This window comes from Choloepus didactylus, chromosome 7 (assembly GCF_015220235.1).
Source record: "Choloepus didactylus isolate mChoDid1 chromosome 7, mChoDid1.pri, whole genome shotgun sequence".
In the NCBI taxonomy this organism is placed as follows: domain Eukaryota; kingdom Metazoa; phylum Chordata; class Mammalia; order Pilosa; family Megalonychidae; genus Choloepus; species Choloepus didactylus.
Window position 1 is genome coordinate 134,298,969 of NC_051313.1, and position 12,518 is coordinate 134,311,486.

A 12,518-nucleotide genomic window follows, 5' to 3' on the forward strand; every position below is an offset into this window, starting at 1 on the left:
GGGTAAGTATAGGAAAAGGAACATACAGGGCAGATGAGACACAGGAGAAAGGACTATGGGAGGTGGAGATGGCTCCTTTGCATGGCAAGGAGGATGTGAAAGACCACCATCAGGCCAAAAAGTCCCATGGCCTCTGATGGGGCAAAGCCCAGAACAGTGTAGGGGAAGTGCTGTCGGTTCCTGGCATAACCAGTGATGAGGCTCCCAAACCCAGTCACAATCCCAGCTCCAGAGCCAGCCACCCCGATTGTGGCAGCTCCAGCCCCAAGGAACTTGGCTGCTGTGTCAATGTTCCTTGACATGGTGCTGGCTTGAAAGCTGTGACTAAGGATAGGTGAGATCAGGGAATGTGAGGCTGCTGAGGCTCTCACCTGTCAGTGTCTCAGGTTATTTCAGTACCACTGCAGATAGTAGTCAGCTGAACAGCTGGGAGGTGCTCCTGACCAGGGAGGGGTGACAGATAAGCCTGGCGCAGGGGGTGAGGGGCTGAGGCAGGAGAGCTGCTCCTAGTGCAGAGAAGACAGAGAGGGCAGGGGGGCCTGAAGGCATTATTTTTTTATGCTGAAAGGTGACTAGCTCGACATATGCATGGAGAGTTGAAAACACATCCTTCAGCCCAGAATCTCTCTTTTATTCCAGATACATACAGTTATCCTCATTATTCATGGATTCTGTATTTGTGAATTTGCCTACTTGTTAAAATTTTTTTTTAACTCCCAAATCAATACTCACAGTGCTTTTATTGTAATTCACAGGACACGTGCAGAGCAGTGAAAAATCTGAGTCGCTTAACATGCACATTCCCAGCTGAGGTTGAACCGGGCAATGCTCTGCCTTTTTCTTTTAGCTCTCATACTGTAAGCAAGTATCCTTCTTATGGTATATGTACAGCCATGTTTTCATATGTTTGTGCTTTTTCGGGTTATTTTGCTTTTAAAATGGCTCCCAAGTATAGTGCTGATAAGTGTTAAGTGCAAGAAGGCTGTAATGTGCCTTATGGAGACAATACGTGTGTTAGATAAGCTCCCTTCAAGCATAAGTTTTTGTGCTGTTGGTCATGAGTTCAATGTTAATGAATGAACATTATGTATTAAAGTGTCTTTAACAGAAACACATATAAAACAAGGTCATGTATTAAGCAGCTGATGAAAATGTGTGACCAAAGGCTTGCAGGAAACTACCCCTGTATTTCTTCTAGAAGTGATGGTTCCATATTTGCAAATTCAATGTCCATGGTGAATTACAGAACATAACTACTGCAAGTAACGAGAACCGAGTGTATATTAAACCACATCCTGGACACTTCCTCTGTTGGCTGTAATTACACCTCCAAGTTAACATGTCCAGAATTGAATTTATTATCTTGCTATCCCTGCCTACTACATCTTCCTTTTCTTCCTATATTCCTAAATAAGTGAATGGCAACACCAATTTAACCAATCCCTGAAGCTAGAAACTTGGGCAATATCTTGACTCCACTCTTGTCCTTATAAAGTCTGTCACCATAGTACAATAATTTGCTGTCATTTATTGGACACCTCCTATGTGGTAGACTCTGTAGTCTACATACATACCAACTCATTTAATCTTAACAACCATACTCTGTGCAAACCATCATTATTCCATATTCTAGGTAAGGAAACTGAGGCTCTGAGATTAAGTAACACACTCATGTTGTCACAGGCAGTAAGTGGCAAGAGTCGTAGGCATGACTTTCCATTTCCTGAACAAGGCTCAAGTGGCTGTCTAGGATTTATCTTCCCCTTTCTCATTTTTCCAACAGGGCTTCCTCCAGGGCATCTTTAGGGCTTTCTAAGCCTGATTTACATGGCTCCCCCATCCCCAATCCCCTATAGTCCCCTTCCTTAGCCACTATTATACTATAAGCTTTATGAGAATGAAGACTGAGCTATTTCCCTTACAATCTAATCCTCATCCTTTGTGGAAGATGCTAAATATTTGCTTACTTAATGCATAAGTGAGTGGGAGACTAAGAAACAAAAAATATGTTGATATTAGAATTTTGCTTAGGACTGGCCCTTTAATATTTTTTCTTTTTTTCTAGAATTATTTCTTGTCCATAGAGCTGTTCTACCTTAGTTCTCATATGTTAAATTCATTGCTAGGTTCTAGAGTTTGCTTACTAGCACAGACCAAATAAAAATATTTACCATGTTTATTTAATAAAACAGAAGGTTTTGCTTTTTGATGTTCTCATATACAGATTATAAGGGACATGGATTTATCTTTTTCATCTTTCCTTCATGGTGCCATTTCACAGAATTATTAAGTAATAGTCAGTTTATATTTGATTTACTCTACATCTCTCCACAGTTTTGCCTTTCTTGGGGTCAGAAAAATTCCCATTTGAGAAGGTGGCCACTCCTGTTCATCTGGGCTCTTCTGAACTGCCTCAGTACACTCTAGATGGCTTCAGCTCTGTGCCCCACTTCTCTGAAGTCATTCAAAATGTCAACCACCATATTAAAAGACAATCTTTCCCTCATCTGGCATGACAACTTTTAGAAAAGCCAACGGAGGATCGGTGAGTCACCAAAGTATTTTCCCAGTCCAGTGCTGCCCTCACTGAAGCAGTGCATGCACATCTGCAGTCTAGACTGACCGGCTCTCTCATCTGGGTGAGAGCCCCTTCCTGACTCCTGCACCTTTCTCTCTGACTCTCTCACATCACTTTTTTTTTCACTTCACCAAAGCCTCTTTTTCTATCTGCCTCTACCTTCTGATTTTTTTCTCCTTTCTTATTTTTTTTCTTACTTCTCTCAAATCATTTCTGGCTTAAGTTTTTCCAGGTATTCCTAACACACATGTTAGAGAAAAGGTTTCCCAACAATGAGAAGTCTATATCCATAGGGGCATCACATCAGGGTGGACAATGCCCTAGGAAGGTTAGAGTACAAGGTCTTCTATTAACCAGCCACATGACCTAAAACTCTCTTTCTATCACTGGGATTCAATTACTTTTTTAATCTTTAAAATGAAAACCATACTGTGGTATTCAAACTTTTTCTTCAAGCAACAGAATCTTATGAGGAACATCAATATGGAAGAAATATTGAAGAAAGGTTTTTCTGGTTTTCTGGGGTGCACAATTCCTGTCTGATAATAGCTCTCGAGACTCTTCCACCTTCAGGTGTCCCTAAAGGATGCTGGCAGCACGAGAGTTCTTGGAGGGCACGGTTGGAAAACCCCTGGCCTGCATGATATTTATGGTCTCTTCTATTTGGTCATATTTTTTGATCATCAAATAGTCTTCCCACTCCTTGATATTTTACAGCCCCCTATAATTAGGCAGTGCAGTTATGAATAGTTCTGGCCAGTGAAATGTGGGCAGAAATGATATGTCACTTCTGAGTCGAGGCAGTGAAAACTCATGAAGGCTGTTCATGGTCTCCTTGCTCTGTGACCGAGGAGGCCGCCTCTTTCATAGGGTAGAGCTACAAGATAATGGACACCTTCCCAGTCTGGGTCCTTAAATGACTCTGTGGAGCAGAGACTCTTGGTTGTCCCACAGTGGCAATGTGGTGAGACTGAAAAACAACCCTTTGTTGTATTAAGCCATTGGACTGTGGAGGTTAATTTGTATGCTGGATTAAATCTAGCCTATGTTGATTAACGTGGCAGGTAAGGAGAACAAAACTGGGAGAATGAGATCAAACTCTCTTTTTCACATCAGGTCTTTTACAACCATCTATAGGTTGTAGAACTACTGCTTTTACTGGGTTATATCATTAGACACACTGTGTTCCCACCTTGGATTATTTGAATGCAATTCAGCAGGAAAAGGATCTCCTGAATAACATCAATTGGAGCACTTTGAATATTATTAAATCAAGGGCTCTTCAAATCTAAGTATACAATTTTCAAACAAAACCCTTTCCCAAAATAGAAGCCCATATCTTTTTTACGGAATTCTGTGCCTTGGGGATAGAGCTATTGGAGCATCTTTGGATTGGCGGGCATCAGAACAGATTGTAGTGGAAGGTGCTTCCCCACTGCAATGCATGACACCATTGCAGGAAGCTAAGGGCTTTCTCTGCTCCCCTCCCTCTGCTCAGGGGCAGTGCTAGCTGAGGGCAGTCAGCAGGAGTAGAGACTTCAGTTCCTTCCTTGAAGGAGTTGGGTGGGGATAATTGAGTCACGTGTTCTATATTGAACCCCTGAGTTCTCTAGCAGGAGTTAGCTGCAGTTACTCATCGTGTTAACTGGCATAAAAACACACACTTCATTTCCTGCCTTTCTTTCCCTGTCTCACGTCCCTTTTCCCCCACTTTTGTTTCCTGGTGTCACTACCAAATAAACCACTTGCACTTGAATTCTTATCTCAGGATTTTTGGGGACCTCAAAGTAAGACAACAGCCATCTAGCCCAAACTCTCAGCCTTCAATAGGTTCAAGTCCTCTCTCTCCCTAGGAGATTTTGAAATGCTATGGATTCACTGGACAAGTGGGTAATTTCAGAGCAGTGAAAGGGCTTTTTTTTTTTTTTTCAAACAAACACCCCCTCATCTCCCTTCCTCCCTTTCTCCCCAGTAACCTCTCATCTAATTTCTATCTCTGCAAATTTGCTCTTCCTAGTCATCTAAGTGACATTATAAAATATTTGTTCTTATATGCCTTGCTTCACTGAGCATAATGTTTTCAAGGTTCTTCCATGTCGTTGCATGTCTCATAACTTCTTTCTTATGGCTGAATAATATTCCATTGTGTGTATGTACTACATTTTGTTTATCCATTCTTTTGTTGATAGACACTGTGCTGTTTCTATCTTTTAGCTACTGTGAATAATGCTGCTATAAACATTGGTATACAAGTATCTCTTTGAGACCCTATTTTCATTTTCTTTGGGTATATATCTGGAATTGGAATTGCTGGGTCATAGATAATTCTATATTTAACTTCTTGAGGAACTCCCATACCGCTTTCCACAGTGGCTACACCATTTTACATTCTCACCACAATGCAGTAGAGTTCTAATTTTTCCATATCCTCAACAACTCTTATTTTCTGGTTTTTAATTTGTTTATTTTTAAATAATATCCATTGTTGTAGGTGTGAAGTTGATTCTTATTATGGTTTGGATTTGCGTTTCTCTAGTGGCTATTGGTGCTGAGGATTTTTTCATATGCTTATTTCCATTTGTATAGCTTCTTTGGAAAAACATCTATTCAAGTTGTTTATTCAAGTCAAACTCAACATGTTAAAGCAGAATTTGCAACCCTATGCACCCCTACGAAAACCACAAAACATTGTTTCTGTTCTAGTTTTCTCTCTCAATGATTGGGAACACTGGGAGCCAAGCTCCATGACATCAAGGAATATTTAATTTTTATTTACTAACAAATCTCCAGTGACTAGAACCATGCCTAAAACAGAGTGGTTATTCAAAAATATTTGAACGAATGAATTCTTGACTCCTCCATCCTCTATAAAATCAGTCAAAAAATCCTATTTTGTTCTGGCTCTGATTAATTACTTGCTAAATTTATGTCCTCCTCATTAGAGTGCAAGAACTTAGTAGGAATCCAATAACAGGAAATAGGTTTATCATGTCATTATGACTAGCAGTAAAATTTGGTATTAATATGTATGACTTTCAACAGAGAATAATTAAATACACAGTCAAAGTATTCCTATGCAATATCAATCCATGAGTAATAACAGTACTTGAAAAGAACTTTGAATATTATGGGAAATAAATATTATAAAATGTTACATTTTTAAAAAGGAGTATGGATTATTTCAAATATAGGATGTTTTTAGCTACACATACATAATCACACTTATGTTCAAATTAGAAAGAAATGATTAGGAAAAAATATAGCAAAATGTTCCAACTGATTATCTCTAAGAAAACATCTGGAATAATGGGTGATTTTCACTTTATTCTTAATGCTTTTAATTATCTACAAATAAATATACTTTACTTTTATAATCAGAAAAATAATATAATCTAAAATATTTCCATTTAATAGAATCAGGGCTATTCTTGCTCTTTTCTGACTTTTTTCATGTTTTCTTTTACTATTCAGTGAATTTTACTGAAAATATTTTCTTTTGATTTGTAATAATGGAGTCATAGAATAATAATGGAGCTATAGAATTCTTATATGGCTTCTTTTATTGCCTGTGCCTCATTGTTTTTTTTTTTTTTTTAAGTGCCAAAATAAAGTGAACTGTGGTATTCTTTTTATTTTATGTAACTACCTACAAAGGACCTGGACTCTTGATGCTTCTGTAAAGAATTTAGAGCCAGGCAACAGATTAACCTTGCTTTTTATATTAATGAAGGTGTAGATGAAATACCATTATCCTGAAATCCACTACCATTTTTGAACTTATGGTTCTTCAGCGAGTAAGTCTATAAATTCCAAAGAAGCAGTACCCACCACAAGTAAGACCACATTGTGCTCTCTTCATAGATATTGAAATATTATTAAATGGGCTATTATAAATTTAAATGGTTATACATTTAACCTGCTCTGAGGAAGGACTTTTTAAGAGAGGAAATTTAACAAATGAACGTTGCAAATTTAGAGAGATTGTAAACATTCCTATATTTAAAAAATATGAGTGTACATGACATCTTTAAATGTGACCCATGTTGGACATGATTCATGTTGATGCAGGAAGGTAAGTTTTATATCTTAATTTCAAACATCTTAGATTTCAGAGAAGAGACAGCATCTAGGACAAGGAGCCTATCTCAGTTCAGCAAGGTTCAGAACTGAGAAAGAAGATGGAACAGATTCCTTCTTTATCCCCTTCTCAACCACTTCTGAACTTAGCCATACGGCAACCAGAGTTTTAAGGAAGGCTCTTCACTGCTTCCATCGTGCTCTCCAGCGGATGTGCAATCATTCTGCTCTATTTTGGAATAAGCAGACACGGAATTTTGCTGAAAATTTCTCACTGTGCCTTTGAGATTAATTCTCCCAATTAAGTGAACATGGGTGGAAATAATTAACCTTCCACTTGGTATTAACAGAAAAAAGTACGATTTCGGTAGCACTAACCCACTTTACATCCTATTATCTCCATTGCCTCCATCCCATCTCTGTTCCCATGTGTGACCATCTGGTTTGAGGAATGCAGCTGCTCATTTGTGTCATGTACATGACCACGGGCCCAAAGAACATGATAGGAGATAAGGGAAACCGTTCACATGTTGGAAGAGGAAAGCTGAGTTATGAACCCCAGGCATTCTCATTTTGGATAATTTCAGAAAATCGATAGTAATATCAATGCTGGGTGTTGTGCTTGTTAAAATTGCTGTTGTGACCTCAGAAAAGGAGAGTGAGCACAGCAATTGATGTTTGGGAGAAGAAATGTGCTTATGATGCTATATGTTCAAATGTCAAATGAAACATAATGAGCAGGAATCTCTTTATATCTTCTGCTAGTGCAATCAACCCACATGCCTTTACTGCTCACCTCCTCCAATCATGGGTTATGAAAACTGTACAGTATAGTCCCTGACATTAAGTGTTAAATATATACTATTCCCTTCTATAGAACCCTGAGGACATCTCTGCCTCTGTGCATTCCATATATAAGGGGGAAGAACTGTGGAGCTGGAACCCAGAAGTCTAGTTTTTAACAAGCCCTGCAGGTGATTCTGGTGGACGTTCAACCATTGCCGTAATTGGTCAACCATTAACTCCAGGTGATGTTTCTTTTTACTGTCTTAGATCCAACTGCTTTATTTTTTTTTTTTAAATCTGTTTTATTTTTTAAATCTCCTCCATTCCTTTTGCTATTACAGACATTCAAAACTTTTTCCTGGAGAATTGAAATGATTGCTAAAATTTGTTTCCTGCTTTGACTATCCCCCTTTGACCATTCAATCTTTCTTAAACACTCCTTTCATCACAGCCTGGTCAACTCCCCAGTGATTCTCCCCTGCTAGCTGGGTGAAACTGAACTGCCTTAGCCTGTGCTTCTTTCTAACCTACCTTAAGAACTTATTTTTCCTTTCTTCTCAATGTGGTTTTCACTCTAGTGAGGTTTATTTTCTTAATTTCTATACCATTCCTTGCACATATTTATTCCTCTGTGCTTTTGTTTACGTTTCTCTTCCAGGCCTAGATTCTTCTTCTTTAACACTCCCAGTGTTTTCAAATCCTAATCACTGTTCAAAGTCCCATCCTTCAGAGAGACCATCCATCACCTCATCACAATGTGATCCCTCCCTTATTGCTCATTCCTTTCCTCTGACAACTACTTATATATGTGTGTTGTTATACACACATCCTCCCTGACAGTGATACTCAGTTTAAACAAATTGTTACCTAACTTTCCAAAAGACATCTTGAAAGACTGATGTTTAGATTTCTGCCCCTTGCTGTGGCAGGTAGTGGGGGGAGGGAAGGATGAAAAACTGAAGTAGCTGGAGAATTGCACTTAGATTTTAGAACGTACAAGGTCTTCTCCAAAAATGTCTAAGAGACAAACACAGGGAAGAGACTGTGTTACTTGAGAATCAGAGTGGCAAATACTTTAAACGAAATGTCAAACTGACAGAACAAGTTGATAAACCCTAGGAATTCATTCCCCAGTCAACAAATAAGAATTACACAAATAAATCACACTTCCTACACATCTCTGAAAATCTCTAACCTTTTTTTGGAGTTGGTTCATCATAATGCAAATAACCTCAAAAATAAATAATTTCTGACAGGTAGCTCTTTGAAAGGTGATAGAAATGAAACTGAAGTAGCAGAAATAAGAGAGTTGGACACAAGAGCGCCTCAGGGCAGTAATGAAAATGACAAATTTTCAACCCAGCGGTGCTAAACCTTATTAAAGAAATGTCTAGAAACGTGTAAAATGCCTTAATAGTTCATAAAAATAATTAGGGTTCTCAGCAACTTTAACCAAATGGATGTCACAGGCATCCTTCAAGGATGGGGGCTAAAATACGCTTTGCCTGTGAAAGGCTGTCTTTTCAGAAAGGAGTATGGTCTAATGGAAAGAGCATGAGCTATCTCCTTGCTGGGTGCAAGTCTTGCTAAGCCTCTTGGTTCTGCCCAATCTCATTTCCAGGTAAACAAGATCAGCCTGAGAGTAACCCAAAGGTTCATATAGCTTGATACCAGGACAATCAGTAAAGGAAATCCTTTAAATGCCAAGACCTGGGGTACTTCTCTATAATTACATATACAGAATTGCAATTTGGCAAGAAAAAAAATTAGTCACTCTTTACAAAGTGCATTGACTTTATCAGTGCTGGTAGAGGCCCAGGAACTCTGATCAGCAGGGAATGGGAAGTCCTCATTTGGGGCAAAGTTGGGGGCTGGGCAAGTCGTTATGTCCCTGACTCACACCTAAGAATAGTAACTGTGCCACCCCCTTGGCCCTTGACCTTTTCCTTTTCTTTCTTACTTTCTTTTTGCTTTATTTCCTGACTGCTTCCTTCTACATTTTTTTACACCCCACACCCAGCATCCTTTATTCTTACATATCAATGACCTAAGTCACTCCATGGCTATAAAGAGCACTGGCCTATTCTACATATCCCAGCCTAAATGAAAAAAAACATGTTTAGTGCCAGGTTTTATAATAATTATTAACATTAATAACAATTAATAATACAAATCATGATTGCTTCCTTTATTACAACTCCTGACACTGCTAATGATATTAAAAAAATAAATGAAAAGGTACACTAGGAAAATTTAAAACAGTATACAGCTAAATGGAGGGGGTTATAGTTCCTGTTATTATCTCGTGTTTTCCTCAAAACACACTTGGAAGATATTTAGTTTCAATGTTTTAACACTATTTTTCAGGGCCAAGATTATGAACAATCAGTAAAATTTATGTCATATTCAAAATTAGTACCTATTGGCAGTTTGCCCCTTCTCCTACAGTATGTGCCTTCCTGGGGCAGAGAGAGACTCAAATTGCCAACTCATAAAATAAATCTGCAAGCTTCCTTCCTTAGTAGAAGTCCATGGAATGTGTTCCTCCTGCTCTATTTCGGTCCATGGAATTGACTACCTTGTTACTGGATTCAGTTAACAATTAAGAAAGCACACTCTTTCATATATAAGCTACAGTTAGTCTGACTGCTTTACGCCCAAGTGATTTATGGAACTGACAGCAGACCTTCAGCTGTCCTCAGAAAACAGAGAAGTACCAAGGCCTGAGTTCTTATTTAATGCGATTTCATGGAAAGTCCCCTATTTCTTTTGGTTCAGAGGTGCTGTGAAGTATAAAACCTGAGCTGCATATCAATTTCTGATGATGCAGTTTAGTAATTTTGCTTTCCATGATCAGTTTTCACGGCTGATTCTCTTCCTTGCTCCAAATCTGGAGAAACAGTAAATTTACTGACTCCAGCTTTTAGTAAATGAAAACCAAACTTAGAAAATCTATACTGAAACATGACTTATTATGTTAAATATTTGGTACTTTTTGCTAAAATCATTAAACTCAAATACAGCCATTATTTTTTTTTAAATTAATAGATTTTATTTCTTTGAACAGTTTTAGATTTACTAAAAAATTGAGCAGATAGTACAGACAAATTCCCATATACCCCCCATCCACTCACACACAGAGTTTCCCCTTTCAATACTATCTTGCCTTAGTGTGCTACATTTGTTAAAATTAATGAACTAATATTGACACATTCTTATTCACTAAAGTCCATAGTTTCCATTAAGGTTCACTCTCTGTACAGTTCTTCGGGTTTTGACAAACGCAGAATGAAAGGCATCCATTACAGCATCACGCAGAATAGTTTCATCACCCTAAAAAACCCCATGCTTCACCTATTCATCCCTCACCCTTTACCCCCAACCCTGAGCAACCACTAATCTGTTTTTACTGTCTCTACAGTTTTGTTTTTTCCAGAATGTCATAGAGTTGGAATCATATAGTGTGTAACCTTTTAGGACTGGCTTCTTTCACTTAGACATATGAATTTAAGGTTCCTCCATGATGTTTCATGGCTTGATAGCTCATTTCTATTTATAACCAAAATAGAATTTGTTGTATATTTCTGTTGTATAGACATGTAACAGCTTATTTCTCCATTCACCTATGGAACAACATCTTGACTGCTTCCAGTTTTGGGATATTATGAATATACCTACTACAAACATTCATTTGCAGGTTTTTGTGTGGACCTAAGTTTTCAGCTTACTTGGGTAAATAACTCAGAGAACGATTGCTGGATTGTATAGTAAGACTACGTTTAGCTTTGTAAGAAACTGCCAAACTGTTTTCCAAAGAGGCTGTACCATTTTGCATTTCTACCAGCAATCAATGGTACTTTCTGTTGCTCCGTATCTCATCAGCAATTGCTATTTTCAGTTTTTTAAAAAAATTTTTTATTTAGCCATTCCAATAGCTGTGTAGTGGTATCCTGGTGTTGTTTTAATTTGTAATACCCTAATGACATATGATGTTGAGAATCTTTTGATATGCTTATTTGCCATCTGTACATGTTCTTTGTACATCTTGTATATCAGATCGTTTGCTCATTTTAAAAAATTGAGCTGTTTGTTTGCTTACTGTTGAGCTTTAAGAGTTCTTTATATAATTTGGATACAAGTCCTTTATCAGATTTTTGTTTTGCAATTTTTTTCTTAAAGTCTGTGGCTTATCCTTTCATCCTCTCAACAGTGTCTTTCATAGAAGAGAACTGTTTAATTTTAATAAAGTCCAAACAATCAATTCTTTCTTTCATGAACCATGCGTTTGTTTTTATATCTAAAAACTCATCACTGAACCTAAGGTCACCTAGATTTTCTCCTATGTTATCATCTATAAGTTGTATAGTTTTACATTTCATATTTCGGTCTATGATCCATTTTGGGTTAATTTATGGGAATGGTGAAAGTCCTGTGTCTACATTCATTTCTTTTCTTTTTTTTGGTATATGGATGTCCAAGTGTTCCAAGTATCATTTGTTGAAAAGGATATCGTTTCTCCATTGAGTTGCCTTTGCTCCTTTGTTAAAGATCAGTTCACTATCTTTTGAACAGTTGAAATAGTAAATTTAATGACTCTGGTTTAGTAAATAATTGGTAAAACCAAGTACAGAAAATCTATACTAAAAATGACTTCTTATAATAAATATTTAATGATGTTTATTAAAACCTTTAAACTCAAATAGAGCCATAAACTTTTCCTCTTTTATCAGAGACATAAAGGTTTCACTGTGGTTGGAAGTTATAATAATAAAGTGACCATTTATTGAGTGTCAGATATTAGAGTTAAATATTAGAGTTAGATATTAGAGTTAAGTATCATTTATTGAGTGTCAGATATTAGAGTTAAATATCTTTATCTATAGGTAGATTCTGATACAGATATATTCATTTTATCCTCACAAAAACCCTATGAGGTATTACTATTATTATTATTATTTAATATATGTTAAATATTCCCATTTAACAGAGCAGGAAACAGTGGCTTAGGAAGTTAAATAACTTGTCTATGGTCACCCAGGTAGTACATGGCAGAGCCAGGATTGGAAGCCATCAGGTG

The 12,518-nt window shown here is 37.4% G+C and overlaps 1 pseudogene; it reads right to left on the reverse strand.

The window, feature by feature from the left end:
* Window positions 1-53: 53 nt before the first annotated feature.
* On the reverse strand, window positions 54-549 carry LOC119540827 (annotated as a pseudogene).
* Between the last annotated feature and the right edge of the window lie 11,969 nt (window positions 550-12,518).